The sequence below is a fragment of the Halichoeres trimaculatus genome, unplaced genomic scaffold, assembly GCF_033239565.1.
Source record: "Halichoeres trimaculatus isolate MK-OKI-2021-1 unplaced genomic scaffold, fHalTri1.1 fHalTri1_scaffold_1, whole genome shotgun sequence".
Taxonomy (NCBI): domain Eukaryota; kingdom Metazoa; phylum Chordata; class Actinopteri; order Labriformes; family Labridae; genus Halichoeres; species Halichoeres trimaculatus.
In genome coordinates, this window is record NW_027437179.1 from 20650990 (window position 1) to 20665032 (window position 14043).

Consider the following 14043-nt stretch of genomic DNA (forward strand, 5'->3'; position numbering starts at 1 on the left):
ATTAAACATGTCTGTTCTTCGGTATATAACTGTGCAATGCTGTGTTCATGTCCAGTATAGAAAATATCTTGCTCTTCCACTCTCTAACCTTGTGACTTTACAGAATTTGGTCGATACCTATAAAAGTATCTAATTCAGTACCTATCCCTAGTTTGAACACTATTCAGTTTTAATAAGGGACATTTCTGGTCATTTTGGAGGTAAGCATAAGTGGCCATTTGAAGAACTGCAGACTATTGACCACCACCCTTTATCGTTCAACCACAGATTCTGCTGCTAAAAAAAGGAAGGTCAAATATCAAACAGTATGTCGGTGTCACAAAAGAAAATCATGTTATATCCATTTAAGGGCACATATTCAAAAGTTTTTGTTAAAAAAATACACAATATATATGGACTTGTTTAAAGGTAAATTTTTCAGCTATTTTTAAACGCTTAAAGCTTTTGCAGTAGTTCTGCTGTAGTCTTGGATTCCTTGAAGCAGTAGCCTGCAACAGTATCACACAGAGTAATTTAACTGTTCGACCTCATCTGCAGGTTTCCACTCAGTAGCTAGTTTCTATGACGTCACTGACTTTTAACCTGTTGGCTTGGGAAATTCAAGCCAACGTCACATCAGAATGATCCAGCATTTTTTTTCTCTCTCTCAGAGAATCTTCCACATTAAATAGGTCAAATCTATTATATTTTTTTGTCTTTACCCGGAAATAAAGAGAGAGAAATAAAAAGAGTTCAACTGCTCATGCCAGCATTGAATTTATCTCCTCTCTGATGATCCCTATCAAAATGAGCAGCTTATATCTGTCTGAGGTTCACTCTATTAATCTTGTCAAATGGATTCAGAGAGCAAAGATACTGCAGTCAGACAGAAGGACGGGGGACCAGATGGCCCTGCAGATTGGAGGGGAAAAAAACGAGCAGTCAGTAGATATAAAGAGGAGAAAGTCAGGGGTCAGTGTTTATCTCTCTATAAAGAAAAGAAAGGGGGGAGAAGTGTTTACAGAGGCGAGACAACAGGAGGAGAAACTCACAGCAGGGAAGCAGTCTGTGAAAAATGACAGGGTGTAGTAGTTTACACTGTCTCTTTCTCTCTGATGTTAAGTCATAGTGCTTTTCTTTACAACTTGCTGTCATCACGAGCAGCACAAAACACACGGCTCCGTGTTGAATAATGTATGCCGGCTGAGTCAGGTGTCAAGACAAAAGCGGCAAAACGTGTTGGTGAGGAAACACCTACAGTCACCTGCAACCTTCATTGTGAGGAGGTGCATCTGACGCAGAATTCATGAGCAGGACTGAGGTCGTCTTCAGAGGCTGTTTAACAGCTAATAGCATAGATTTGAATGGGAAACGTAACTTCTCTCCCATGACGGGGCTAAAAATAACAGGTAGAGCAGCTGTGTTGTGGAAACATCCATAAAAGTCATGTACTGTGGCAGATCAGGCTGAGCTTATAAATAAATTAGTGGAGTGTAAAAATGACCTTCACATAAGAATTAAAGAATTGAGGCTTTTGAAATCATCTCTGTGCTTCTGGCATTTACAGGAATAGATGCAGTAGCTGGGATGTACACAAAGTGCTCACATGTACACAAATCTTTCACCTGATTCAATTATTTTCACTTAAAAAGATGAGTACAACCCAGTCTATTACAACAGGCCTGCTAACAGATCTCTCATAAAGCCATTTCCTCAATTACCAGCCCTCTACAGTAAATGTTTCTTTACACTTTCTCTCTTCAAATATTATCTGGAATGAGATCATGAGTGAGAAATGAAAGCATCCATCTCTGTCACATTAATGAAGTTACATGGTGTGATACTGGATAGTGAAAAAGAGCAGTAATTGGTGGTGAGGTTATTAAAATAGAACCCACACGTTAATAATAGACGCATTTAGCCTCATATTCATTTTGTCTGAGGAACACTTTCCAAGTGTGACATTTATAATACAAAAAAAGACAGAGGAAAAGAGCAGAATTTAATTTTTAATTCTCTCTGTTCATTGGCCAACATGGCAGAGAGGGGGTAGAAAATAGTCCTGTGTAGTATTAAATGTCTTTCCATTTTTACTACATCCTTCAGGGAGGAAGCCAATGAAGTCAAGATACACTGAACGTGAAACCAAAGCCTGTATGGATACCGAGACTGACACTTATGTCAATACTGACCCTGTACTCATTACTACATTTAAAATGCCAGTTTTATAGCAATCTGATCCCTGTATTGTTTTATTACTTCTTTGAAATTAAACATTTACTCTGATTATGGAATCACGTATCAGCTTGGAAAACTGTTAGCTTTGACGTTAAAATCAAAGGAAACTACAGTATGTTTACCTGTGGCTTTATCTAAATGTATTAACTCTTCATAATCGAACACAAATGGTTACGAGTACACTATATAATGGTTTAAAGTGCACCATGAAGTATGCAGCACAAATGTTATGTTTAATTCAAGTGGAGCAGCCTCCAAGCAGAATATTAATGTCATTGTTAAACTGACATGACAGCTTGACATCTCCAAAACATCCTCATTACAATGTATCAGCCAGAAAACAAAGGTTCAAAGCACTGCTGTTGGCAGGAATGTTTCAACCAACAGCTTTTCATTTGATGTAAAAGAAACACTTCAAAGTCAGATTGCCCTTCAATTGAACACTGAGTAAACAGAAGCTTTGAGAAATGTTATTTATGTTCATTTTGTCCCCTGGGTTTAATTTGTACGTCGACACTTGTACAAACTGAGGTGAAGACTTCTGTTTTTGTTTTTTTTTGTGTGTGTCATACTTACACTCACCAGCCACTTTATTAGACACACCTGTCCAGCTGCTCGTTAATGCACATTTCTAATTAGCCAATCACATGGCAGCAACTCAATGCATCCAGGCAAAAATTCCTTGTAGATGCCAGAGGTCAGAGGAGAATGGCCAGATTGGTTCGAGCTGATAGAAAGACAACAGTAACTCAAACCACTTGTTAGAAGAGCATCTCTGAACACACAACACGTCCAACCTTGAGGCAGATGGGCTACAGCAGCAGAAGACCACACCGGGTGACCCTCCTGTCAGCTAAGAACAGGAAGCTGAGGCTACAATTCACACAGGCTCACCAAAACTGGACAAAAGAAGATTGGAAAAACATTTCCTGGTCTGATGAGTCTGGATTACTGCTGCGACATTTGGATGATAGGGTCAGAATTTGGCGTCAACAACATGAAAGCATGGATCCATCCTGCCTTGTATCAACGATTCAGGCTGGTGGTGGTGTAATGGTTTGGGGGATATTTTCTTGGCACACTTTGGGCCCCTTAGTACCAAATGAGCATGGTTAAAACGCCACAGCCTACCTGAGTATTGTTGCTGACCCTGTCCATCCCTTTATGAGCACAGTGTACCCATCTTCTGATGGCTACTTCCAGCAAGATAACGCTCCATGTCATAAAGCTGGAATCATCTCAGACTGGTTTCTTGAACATGACAGTGAGTTCACTGTACTCAAATGGCCTTCACAGTCACCAGATCTCAATCCAACAGAGCACCTTTGGGATGTGGTGGAACGGGAGATTCTCATCATGGATGTGCAGCTGACAAATCTGCAGCAACTGTGTGATGCTATCATGTCAATATGGACCAAACTCTCTGAGGAATGTTTCCAGTACCTTGTTGAATCTATGCCACAAAGGATTAAGGCAGTTCTGAAGGCAAAAGGGGGTCCAACCCGGTACTAGCAAGGCGTACCTAATAAAGTGGCTGGTGAGTGTATGCAGCTTTATATATAGAAATAGTAGAAAAAAGGTAATTTTATTCTTCACTTTTTGTTTCTGACAAAAAAAATATTTTTCTTCATTTTCAGATAATCGAAGATTTAAGTGTTGTTTGGGCGTCTGGGGAGTTGAAACCAGAACTCAATCAGGCGCTCGAGCCACTTTGAAATGATATGTCAGAAGTGAGTTGCACTTTAAATCACTTTCCCTTACCGCACTTGAATCAAACAGACAAAAATTTCAAAATGTCCTTCTGAGACTTGCCAACAAAATGTTGAATTACTGGTTCGAGAAAGCAGCAGAGACGCTTGAGGTATGAACATGAAGTATGAATGCACTCTCGACACTACAAGCTGATTAGCAATACAAATACAAAGAAGATACAGGAAAGTAGTACTGTTCTTTGCATCACCTACTTATGAAGTGAAAGGTTACACACACACACACACACACACACACACACACACACACACACACACACATACACACACACACACACACACACACACACACACACACACACACACACACACACACACACACACACACACACACACACACACACACTCAGAAAAGACAGAAATGAAAAGGCAAAGGCTTTAAAGCTTTGGTAGGGATTTGGATCCAATAAGCCATGCAGGGGATTAAACCATGTTAATGCAATGCCTGCACAAACTGGACACAGTGTGTAAACACACACAAACACACACAAACAGAGAGAGACAGAGCTGAAGAGGTGATGGTGTGTCAGAAGTATGAAATTAGTTATACAAATACAGTAAAAATTTTGTTGTAACATACAGCACTAGATCAGCATGTGTGTGGTTCTTATACTTCAGTCTGATCTGAAGCGTTCTTCTTGGATCAGAGTTGCCTTGAATGGTCGCTCTATGAGGTCCCAAGCCTCTCTTCAACCCCTGCCACTGCACTGTGCTGCTGAGAAGTCTCTTGAGTTATCTTGTAAGGAAACGTGTGGGTAAGCAAACTATTCATTCTGACTTTATTTTGACTCAAAATAAACATTTGTAGTCAGGGGTGAGCTGATGTGTATACGCAGCAGGTTAAATCTGGATTACAGGTGTTTGAATAGGATCACAGATAGATAGATATATTTCTGCTAGGCTCACTTACTAGTACATTATTTTTCAATGTGTTACTTCATCACGTGGAAACCTCCTTACACATACTGTAGTAATATTTGTAAGTAATTTTAATCCTCTCATTCCTGCATGCAGGAAAAAATATATCCGGAATGGCCTGACTTTACAGAAATGATTGTATAACTGAAGAAGTATGTGAGAAAACATTGTAAAGGGACCTATACATATATTTAATTTTTTTTCCTTTCTTTTTTTTTTCTTTTAGCTTTTTATGCCTTTATCCAATTCGTGGCCCATCTATGTCTGAGAAGACTTGTTCTGGTTGCCTGTTCAGAATCATCCCGTCGTGTGAAGCCTCCACTGTCACTTTCCAGATCACACCTTTGGACCCCAGTTTACAAAGCCCAGCATGAATGGACTCTAATGAGTTGGAATTGCTACAATGTGAAGATCTCACGTTTCCATGAAGCTGATTGTGACCTACAGTTATCCAAATGTATATCGGTCACTTTCTTACGGCTGATAAACACATGATAAAGATTTTACACATGTTCAGATCTACATAAGATAAATCCCCAACTCTGTCCCCATCACAAGCCAATGTACTTAGCTAGTGTTAAGATTACAAAAAGTCAATAACAGACCATTCAGAAATATTTTGTTGCATCCTGTTTTGGTGCACTGCTTCCAGTAACTACTGCATCTTCTTTCGACTCCAGTTCAAACAAATACCACTGTTCTGCAACCTCCTGCAGTTAGTTTCTTGGGCATGCTCATGAGTGGTTTTGGTAGCAGCATGATAAGGTAATTCAGATAACAGGGGACTGCGTTAAATTACTAAGTGTTTAATATGACATCAAGATTTAGAGGGCTCTGAAACACTGATTTCCTACTGAAAGTGAACTCAGCAAGGCATTTTTAAAACACTTACTGAGTACTAAGTAAAGTCTGATAAAAGAAACAAGAGAACAACTCATCCAAGAACCTGTCGGTATGTAACAACTTACTGTTCCACATTATGACCAAATAATTAAAAGTCTAAATGAAGCCTTGCTTCTTATAATTAATATACTCCTCTCTAACTTGTGTCAGCACTTTAGCTCTTCTGGCCACAGATGAATTAGCTGTCCAGAGAGAAGTTTAATAAAAGTTTCTTGTATCAGGCGTTGTGCTGCATCTCCACTGGAGCAGGGCAAAAGCCTCAACGCTAATTAATGGAACAATGTGTTGATGCGAGAGAGAAGAGCACCTTGCAGGACTGCTGGCTCTGTGCCGGCCTGCAGAATGCAGCTGCAACATTTCTCAGTCAAACGATGAAGTGTGTAGACTTCAGTGAGGAACAAGAGGTGAAAACTGTTAGTCCAAGACTCTGTTATGACTGATCAGAATGATAAGTCTGTGCACAGATTCTTTTGACAGATTAAGATACTTTGTGCCACATAGATTCATTGCAACTTGTCTCTGTTTTAGCACTTTCCATCAGCTTATGTAAATGATGTGAGAGTGCTGAAATAATTAAGCCAATGATGATTCCATTAAATCTTTTGAACAGAAAATCAGACATATTAGATATTTTTTTTGCTGAATAATACTGTATTAGATTTAGATTTGAGATCAAACAGGCAGTGTTAACCTTACTTAAAAGCTAAAAATGGAAAGTAACAACAAATCCTTTGGATGTTTTAATAAAGCTTGAAGTCATCAACTATCCAGACCTATTGCTTTTGTTGTGTGCTGAAAATAAAACAGATCTGTCCCCTGATATGTGAAAGTAAAATAACATCAATTCATCTTGGGTGAAATGTAACACAGAGAGTCTCAGGAGAGAAAAGGTAAATTGATTGTTGGCTGAATGGAGCCAATGGGATCAGAGCTTTGGGGACAGCATGCCTCGCTGACATTTACTGATGAATACTTTTTAAGCTGTGAGGAAATTATCAAAATGTAATATAACAACACTTTGGCATGAATGCCCTCAGCATTCAGAGGAGGTTTTTCTGAGACAGAGTAAGGCAGTGCTTAATGAATGTTGACAGTACCATAGTTTAAAGCGTCAATACTGTATTTTTGAGCACTTAAGAAAAGTAGCTTTTCCTGCATATTTAAAATCCCACCTTTGGCCCTGAACATTCAGTCAAACACATCAGACACACATCTTTTATCCAAGACAGTGCATTATGCATTTATGTTTTAATTACAGCCATCGTTAGAATTCCAAATGAAATCTTTTATGTATTTGTGCTGCTACACTTCACATATATGCAACTCTATAATCCACTTGCACCATCTGAAACAGAACGTTTTATCATATATCATGAACTGTAAATGGGCGTGTGACATATAGGTGCTATGTTTTTTTGGTTCATTTATATATCCACACTTTTCACACCATTAGGCATTACTGTCTGTGAAATCAATTAAGTGTAGTGTTGGTTCTAATCTTCTGAGAGTGTTAAAAGCTGTACATTAAAGCTTTCTAATATGTAAATGCAAGATGAGCGTTGTGTTTCATTACTCAAAGAGTAGTGCATTTGTTTATTGAGTCAGAGCAGCTACAACACAAGACAAATGAACAAGTCATGCTGGTGTTAACTGTGATAATGATCATCGTTTGTATCGTGAATAGACTTCTTGTTACATGTTTGATTAAGTCTAAAGGGGGAGAGGTCATTCAAATGATAGCAAAGTGCTGCCGAAAGATGTGAAGAAATGATGGTATACCAAAATTAATAATTTCCTACTTGTTCCAAGAAAATAAATACATATATAAAAAAGGCTGTTCAAACTTTGCAACAACATGGGATTTTTCTTCTTTCTTTTTTTTCTCTGTTTTGTTTTTAGTTAGCGGATCAACACCAACTGATAATACAAGCATTCACATCTTGCATCATGCTCAAAATCACTTTCAGATGCAAATTAACACCAGTCCCCATGTTCCTTCAACAAAAAACACCTAATGATGATGACAAACCTTTGTGCAAACACACGCACTCCACAATCAGCAGAGCAGGTGATCACTGACTGAAGGGATGACATGTTTAACCTGCCTGATTTTGTAAAGCCTGCATTTAGACTAGATTCTTTGCTTACGGCAAGGGAATGAACAAAAGGATACATGTCACAGACTCATTCAGGTTTGTCATGTCCCAAATCTGCACTATAATGATAAACTCTGTCTATCTAACTGTCTAGAGCAGGGGTGGCCAACCTGTGGCTCTTTGCCTTTTGGTGTGTGGCTCTTCAATCCACCCATAAACCTGATATACTGATGCCAACATTGGGATCAGTATTGGGTGATGAGATTGATACTCAAGTTTCAGTTTCTCTTCTCTACATGTGCCCCTCTCAATCGCTCATGTGCTCGTAGATAGATAGATAGATAGATAGATAGATAGATAGATAGATAGATAGATAGATAGATAGATAGATGGATAGATGGATAGATAGATAGATAGATAGATAGATAGATAGATAGATAGATAGATAGATAGATAGATAGATAGATAGATAGATAGATGGATAGATAGATAGATAGATAGATGGATGGATGGATGGATGGATGGATAGAAGGATGGATGGATGGATGGATGGATGGATGGATGGATGGATGGATGGATGGATAGAAGGATGGATGGATGGATGGATGGATGGATGGATGGATGGATAGATAGATAGATAGATAGATAGATAGATAGATAGATAGATAGATAGATAGATAGATAGATAGATAGATAAATAGATAGATAGAGAGAATAGATAGATAGATAGATAGATAGATAGATAGATAGATAGATAGATAGATAGATAGATAGATAGATAGATAGATAGATAGATAGATAGATAGATAGATAGATAGATCAATTGAACTTTGTCTCTGCTGGAAATACAGAAATTTGGCTATGACACGGCTTCAAGTACAATTTTAAACACACTTACAAATACAATAAATCTTGCTTTGAAAATCAGAATTGTACTGATTTTCATTTTATGTCATTTGGTTAATGTGTGAGAGGAAGTGCGTTTGTAAGACCACGTTTCTTTTGTGGCTCTTTGTAGTACCACAGTAATTTTTGTGGCTCTTGGTCTTTGACTCGTTGGCCACCCCTGGTCTGGAGCTTTTCAGCTCTCCTCTTGTCGTATACAGTCTTTGGTGTAGTTGATCATATACAGGGCCTGTTTATCTGTATCTGTACGTGTATCTTAAGTATTTTTCTTCATTCCTCACTGAGCTTTGTATTTTTGGCTTAGCCTGCAAGTGTAGATGGTAGTGGTCAAAACTAGAGTGCAGAGTATTCATGCCATAGTTCTTTTTTTGGAGATCTCAACGTTGCAGCAATACTCATCTTCTAAAATCTGAAATTAAAGCTCATTTTGGTTTCTGAGACTTGATTTGCACAAACAAATGCTGACTACTTTAAAAAAAGAACAGATCAAAACCAGAATACTCAAGTCAATGTAAACACAGTCCTTGATTATAGTTTCAAATGATGCATATATGTAGAGTAGTGTCAAGATAAAATGGTGAATAGGTGATTCACCATTTAATTAGGAGTGTATTCCCTCTTTTTCTCTTCTTTCAATGCTTGACCATGGATTATTCTCCTCTTGTATTTCATGTGGTATTGAACCAAATGTCAAGAGAGTCTAGCATTTGTATCTGAGATTGCTAAAAAGAAAGTTAGGCTCTCAGACATTTCACCTTTGATGTTTCTAGTCAGTCCTGATGAATGGATCACTGTTTTGCAGGGACACTGAGTAGCTCAGCGGAGCAAAAAATCACTACTGCCACAGCTGCAGAAAGGGTATTGATCTGTTTCCTTGACCAGGAAAATCAAGAAGGTACTTTGGATGTCACTTGAAATTTAGCATCAAGGTATGTAGCTGTATTTTCATGTAACTTACCAAAATTAACCTTTACCAAATTTCCCCCTGAAATTCATAAAGTATTCTTGATTTTTGATTCCTGATAACTCTCTTTCTTTTTCCTCATATGCACTTTGAAATAATTTCTGTTTGTTGCATCATATAACTCCATTTTCTTCCGCTGTGAGAGGAGAAATCCAAAAGAAGTCTTTGGTTACCTCTGCAAAGGCTTTGCTCCTTTGCAAGGTTTTTCTAATCCTCAACATGAGCAGCAGCTTACTCCTATGGATGGTATCAGGGGAGGTTTAGCTCAGAGTGAAATTAATCCAGTGTGAAATCAAAGAGCCCACTGTTGTACCTCAGGGAAGCCCACCGAGGACACTCATGATGCCTAGCATGGCAGCTATGTCCTATCACTGCTCTCAAGGCAATGTTGTGTATGTCTCTGCGTGACAAAACATGCCCCTTTATCCTCAAAATGACACAACAATGGCAGACTCCATGATGATACATTCAAACTATTTCACATCAGATATGATGACATTCCTGTTTCCATCAGTTTTTAGCCTCAGAAAACAACAAAAAAGCCTCAGATGTTATTATCAGCACAAAGGACAACTTCTGCCTCTCACTGCCGCCGACTTTTTTTCTCTTTCATTTTGACAGCCGAGTTTTGTCTAACTGGCTTGAGGATCCACACAGACAAGGTCAAGGCGTGCTGTCTTTCTGCCGCCTATTAGCTGATTATCCTGCAGGATCAGCTGCTTCAAGTTATCCAGGAACAACATCAAGCAGGTCCCTGCCTCATTAGCACGGCTCCAGCCCCCTCACAACCGGGTGGAGAAAGTTAATAAAAGCATTAAAAAGAAAATTTCTCCCCATGGGCCTGAGGGTGAGGAGAAAACATAGATTGAAGTGTGCTGTACCTTGTTGGAGGGGATGAGGAGTTTGTTGTTCCAGCAGGAGAGGAGCAGGCCCAGGGATGGAGAAACCCTGTAAGAGAAACACAACACGACAGCTTCAACATTCAGAATAAATGTTATCTTGTGATGATCTAACGTAGAGAAAACGTGTGCTGTAAAGCTGTGACTAATTTGTGAAATGAACATAATGGCAACATCTTGATGTGTGTCAGTCTTTTCAATGTTGCTTATTGTCTTGAAACTTTGTCTTTTATTGCGAAATCAATTAGCATTTGTGAGATAGGCAAACAGGCACATCTTGGGAGATAAAGTATTTCAATTAAAAGCTGAAGATTAGATTAGGAAAATGCTTCCTGAGGCTGTGAAACTCTAGGAAGCAATATCATGAATCAGCAGGAGCATTTTTCTTCTTATTTAATACACCTCTTGCATATAAGTCATTTAAGGTTGGCTCTGTGAAAACAGGTGGCTCTCTCAGAATCTGTTTAACATGATTCAGATCCAGAGGAGTATTCAGAGATCACAGAGCTAACAACAAACTTTCACAAAGAGAAGCAGGTGTCTGTTAGGACAAATACATATTAATAGTTTTATCTGATACATTATCAGAGCGATACGTATGAGAGTTAACATGCAGACCCTTGTTTCAGGATGTTGTTGCTGCTGCCGTTAAATATCATGGGCTTTATCCACTGAAGCATGGTGTGACGCAAAATGCTATTTCTAGTGACAAATGTCACTGCGTCACAAGCAGAAAATATCAAGCTGATTATTTCCTGAGGAAGAGTACCCAGGTTCAGTCAGACCTACCACACTACAAAACACATTTTCTGTTATTTGCCTATTCTAACACTCTTTTTCTAAGGTCTTATTTCAGTTCTTTCCATACCTGGATGGGTCAGTCTGATTCTGACAGAGTTGCTGATAACTATGGGGAACTTCTAAACCGTATATAATAAAGCTGACTTTAAATCTACGTTGGGTTACTCTAACACAGTCCAGTCCAAACACCAGCACCACAGAGTCATTGACCAGGGTCAAAGCTCGCCACATGTCAATTCAGTGTCACAGAACAGGGATGGAAAATTGAAACTCAATAAACACTTTTAAAGGAGACCATTTAGTCTTTTTCCTAGGCTTTTGAGAAAAATTGAGTAAGCTTCTTAAAAACAGTCTTCCAGTTTTTGATCTCCCAACCACCATAAAGTTTCAGAACTCTGAAACAGAGGAGATTTTCCTTTTTTTCACTGAACAAGATTCAAATTCTTGGGGCTGCACTGTGGCGCAACGGTTAGCGCTGCAGCCTCACAGCAAGAAGGTCACCAATTCGATTCCCAGCTTGGCTGCTGGGCCTTTTTGTTTCGAGTTTGCATGTTCTCCCCGAGCATGCGTGGGTTCTCAGGTCCTACGGCTTCCTCCCACAGTCCAAAAACATGCTCATCAGGTTAATCGAACACTCTAAATTGCCCATAGATGTGAGTGTGTGCTTGAATGGTTGTCTGTCTCTGAGTCAACCCTGTGATTGATTGGCGACCAGTCCAGGGTGTGCCCTGCCTCTCGCCCTTTGAAAGCTGGGATAGGCTCCAGCCACCCGCGAGCCTGAACAGGAAAAGCAGTTCAGAAAATGTAATGAAGATTTAATTTTAAATCATCAAAATGCTCTGAAATGCTCTGTTTTAGCTTCTGTCTTTTTAAGGCTCCTCACTCAATAAACACCTTCCCTCTGATTGGCCAGCCCTCTGGAGGCCTGTCGGGGGGGCAGAGCTTGGTGTTTAAGGTCTGCCCCTCCAAGATGTCATGAACCAGTTTGGGGATCCTTATCCCTCATGTACACTCCACCATTTCAGCAAGTGTCATGAAGATCTCGTCTGATTTTTTTCCAGTGGATAGTTTCGAGTAGTTTTGAGACGGATTTAGGAATTTCTGCAAAACATACCTGGATATATTTGAAAATCTGCACGGGTTTAGTTAGAATAAGCATTCATCATCGTTACTTTATAACCATTTTGTCTTTATTGGAGCTAAATGATTCAAAGCAATGCAAACAGAGTTAGAGTAATCAACCTATGAATAGTTGCAATCCCACTCTGAAGTTTTTCTCTGTTGAAGATTTTAGCATCTTTACATGAAGCAATGGTAAATGAGACCTAGCCTACATTTAGAATGACATCATCTGTCTTCTTGTGGTAACATTTCTATAGTATCCACATGCAAAATGTATGAAGAAACAATGCAGAAATGGATAAGTACTCTCATTTCTTAGACAAAAAGAGGCTTTTATGAGGTTTTAACCTAGTTGGCCTTTCGTTTTTGTGTTCTGAATGAGAGGAGGTCTATTTTCTTATCTCTGGATGGTGAGCTGCAATGATGACAACTGAATGGTTATTGGATTGAAGCCACAAAGCGCTGACTGATCTGTGACCTTTAGTGATCTCAGCCTGAACTCTGCTTGATTAGAAAAGCTGTGGCTCCCTTAGGGGATGGGAAGATTCAAGGCTCTGATGCTGGCCAAAAAAATCTGACCTCATGCATCACTCTGGGTTTGGTTTTATCTTTCATTAGCCAGAGGTCATCTCATGTGGGTCATGTTTGCAAACGAGTGCATATAAGCATGCTAATGTCTTTGCATTCAAGGAAATGAGCTTATACTGACCCAGTACAGAGGATTTTCATCATGATGATGTGAATGCATGTTTTTGATTCAGGTTAACCATAAAACTCAAACATTTTAACGAGAACTGCTTCTCAAATACAAATGAATTCACCTGTCTGTTGGGCCACGAAGTGATGCCTGAGGCAATTTGGAGCCTGCAGCTATAATCCAATGTGTCTGTGCAATTCATGAGAGTGGGACAGTAATGAGGCCTATTTTCCCAGAGTGGCTGCACAAACAGCAGAAGCAAGACAAAGCTCAACATTTTAAAAATGCAAACAGGACTATCAAGATTTTCTATGGACCTTTTTATATGCCAATTTACTATAAAGGTAAGTTTTTTAATCTGTTTTCGTATACTTAACCTATTGTTTTTAAACACCACAGGATTCTGTAGCACTAGCCATTCATAAAAGTCTTCCCCCGGGGGAAAGCATTTTAATGCACACAATGTGAGCTCAGTTTAGAATACTCGTTTGTTGACCTGTAAGAACCTGGTGCAGGTTTGCAGCACGATGTTAGAGCATCGTCACACAAACACTTAACTCTCCAATATGTCTCTTCTCTCAGCGACTGCTTTAACGTGAGCAGTGACAGAACTGCATCACACTTCATTTTTTATAGCCAAAAATAAAATCACAGGGGTTAGATTTTACTTATAATGAGCACTGCATATGTGGAGACGTCTATTCCATCGTGAATATCAAACCTCAGTTTCACTATGATCTTTTTTATAAGT

The 14043-nt window shown here is 39.1% G+C and overlaps 1 protein-coding gene across 4 annotated transcripts in view; it reads right to left on the reverse strand.

The window, feature by feature from the left end:
* dlgap4b (discs, large (Drosophila) homolog-associated protein 4b) overlaps nt 1–14043 on the reverse strand; it is a 124516-nt gene that overhangs the window by 70269 nt on the left and 40204 nt on the right. For all 4 annotated transcript variants that reach the window (XM_074665770.1, XM_074665749.1, XM_074665760.1 and 1 more), the window contains exon 2: nt 10655–10721. The gene's annotated coding sequence lies outside the window, so the exon portion shown is untranslated. The remainder of the gene's footprint in view (nt 1–10654; nt 10722–14043) is intronic.